The sequence below is a fragment of the Lepidochelys kempii genome, chromosome 1, assembly GCF_965140265.1.
Source record: "Lepidochelys kempii isolate rLepKem1 chromosome 1, rLepKem1.hap2, whole genome shotgun sequence".
Classification (NCBI taxonomy): domain Eukaryota; kingdom Metazoa; phylum Chordata; order Testudines; family Cheloniidae; genus Lepidochelys; species Lepidochelys kempii.
The window spans coordinates 22,831,248-22,834,029 of NC_133256.1; positions in this window are offsets into that span (position 1 = coordinate 22,831,248).

The following is a 2,782-nucleotide window of genomic DNA, read 5'->3' on the forward strand; positions in this document are numbered from 1 at the left end:
CCCCTCATTCTTCTCTTCTGCAGGCTAAACAATCCCAGCTCCCTCAGCCTCTCCTCATAAGTCATGTGTTCCAGACCCCTAATCATTTTTGTTGCCCTTCGCTGGACTCTCTCCAATTTGTCCACATCCTTCTTGTAGTGTGGGGCCCAAAACTGGACACAGTACTCCAGATGAGGCCTCACCAATGTCAAATAGAGGGGAACGATCACGTCCCTCGATCTGCTCGCTATGCCCCTACTTATACATCCCAAAATGCCATTGGCCTTCTTGGCAACAAGGGCACACTGCTGACTCATATTCAGCTTCTCGTCCACTGTCACCCCTAGGTCCTTTTCTGCAGAACTGCTGCCTAGCCATTTGGTCCCTAGTCTGTAGCTGTGCATTGGGTTCTTCCGTCCTAAGTGCAGGACCCTGCACTTATCCTTATTGAACCTCATCAGCTTTCTTTTGGCCCAATCCTCCAATTTGTCTAGGTCCTTCTGTATCCTATCCCTCCCCTCCAGTGTATCTACCACTCCTCCCAGTTTAGTATCATCCGCAAATTTGCTGAGAGTGCAATCCACACCATCCTCCAGATCATTTATGAAGATATTGAACAAAACCGGCCCCAGGACCGACCCTTGGGGCTCTCCACTTGATACTGGCTGCCAACTAGACATGGAGCCATTGATCACTACCCGTTGAGCCCGACAATCTAGCCAGCTTTCTACCCACCTTATAGTGCATTCATCCAGCCCATACTTCCTTAACTTGCTGACAAGAAAATCTGGAATGATTTTATCCTTACAGACCTTAAAGGGGCCTGATTCTTCACTGCACTGCAGTGTTTTATTCAGCATAACAAAGAGAAACTACTTACGACCACAGCACTGACTTACATGCAATCTATAGAGAGTCAGGGCAGAATTCGGCCCTGATAGGTGAGGTAATGGACCTGTATCTGTCCTAAATAGAAAGTCAGGCCTCAATCTTTGATTGATCAAAAAGCACACAGTAGAACTAAGGATGGGAGGTGGAGAGTTTACCAGACATTAATACAGTAAGTTACAGCAAAGAAACTAGTTTTTCAATGTTTTATTTTTGTTTCTTTTTAACAAGGAAATATTATGTCTAACTCTTTAGTCAGGCAAAGCTCTCCCACAGGCACTTCTGGGAGGAGGTTACATTTCTGTTGCAGGAACACTGATTGGAATCTGCTGTGGACAAGTGAAGATGAGGACAGCTAGGGCACACTGATACCTTCAAGACCAAGTTACAACACAGTTTAGCTCAACAATCTCATAAATATTAGTTTCTGGAAACGCAAGACATCAGGCGTCTCCTGTCCCATTGAGACATCTAGTTCCATACATAAAGCACTGAGGCTCAAAGTATTTAGGCACCCTAGTCCCAGGGAGTCTGGACCTGAGTGTCTAGGGGGCTTGTCTTCACTGCATTAACTCAAGGTATAACTTGAGTGATGATTACCTGACTCCTGTTCACATACAGAAACCTCTAGCTGTTGTGTAGCAGTGCTTTAAGCTCAAGCTAGCTGGCCTATCAGATGTAGGTTGAAGCTTGAGTGCTGTTGATGCTCAAGCTAGTAATGCAGTGGGGATGCAGCCACAGGCCACAGCTTGAGGTAGCACAACTCATCAGCTGCTAATCCAATCAGCGTGTAGCTTGTTATTTCGCGGTGTGGCCATTGTCGCTCAAGCTAGAAGAGCTGCAGTGAAGTAACTCGAGCCAGCTGTTGCAGTGAAAACAAGCCCTAGTTTTATCTACAATCTAAGACATCAGAGAACCATGTAGTTATGCAATAGGGTAGTAGCCATCATGCTTCACACTAATAATGCTTAGCACTTATACAGCTGTTTTCATCTCCAAAGCGCTATGCAGACGATAACCTGCGCAAAAGCCCTGTGAGGTAGGCAAATTCTATTAACTCTATTTGACAGATGGGGAAGCTGAGGAAGAAAGTTTAAGTGACTGGACCCAGGCCACAGCAGGAGCCTGTGTCGGAGGTTGGATTTGACTTCAGCACTTTGATGTGCACGACGCCTGTCCCTACATACAGACAGCACAGGTACAAGCAAGACTGGCACTATTTTGTTTTAAAAAGCTGTGACTGTCGCCTTGTTTCTTACTCTAAAATACTGTGACAGAAATATATTTACAATCTGAGGCTTTAAACCAAATTACCAGCAAGCTGTCATTGGTCACAGCCCTGGATCTATTCTGCAGTTCATATAGAGTAATAAGAGATGGCTCGGTCACAGACCAAAATGTAAGACCTGTTGACTCAATATTCGTTCATAATTTAAGGACACTTTGTTTTGCCCCATACAAGACCTAAGCACAGGCCTCTGTGTGTCCGACCCATTCACCTCCACCTTGGCATTCAGTTGAATTATTCTTATTCATATTACAGTAGTGTCTCACTGGCTCAGGTGAAATTGGGACCCCATTGTGCTAAGCACAATGTCCTAACCAAATTTTAAAATCACTTGCCTGAGCATTTCTTGCTCACTCATTTAATCAGGGATTAGGAACACCACCATGTGACTTATCTGACCAATCATAACAAACCAAGACAATTTGTATGGTTACTATTAAAGTGAACTATTCACAGTCAAGCCAAAGAGTCAAAAAATCATTGAATAATTTTAAATAACATATACATTTGAAAAAATTGCAGTCTGCTCATGGATATTCTGTGAGCAGAAAAACAGGTGTTTTGGATAAATTATTCATCGTTAACTATTTGCTCAGCTCTAGTATCCAGGAATAGTCTGGGAGTCCC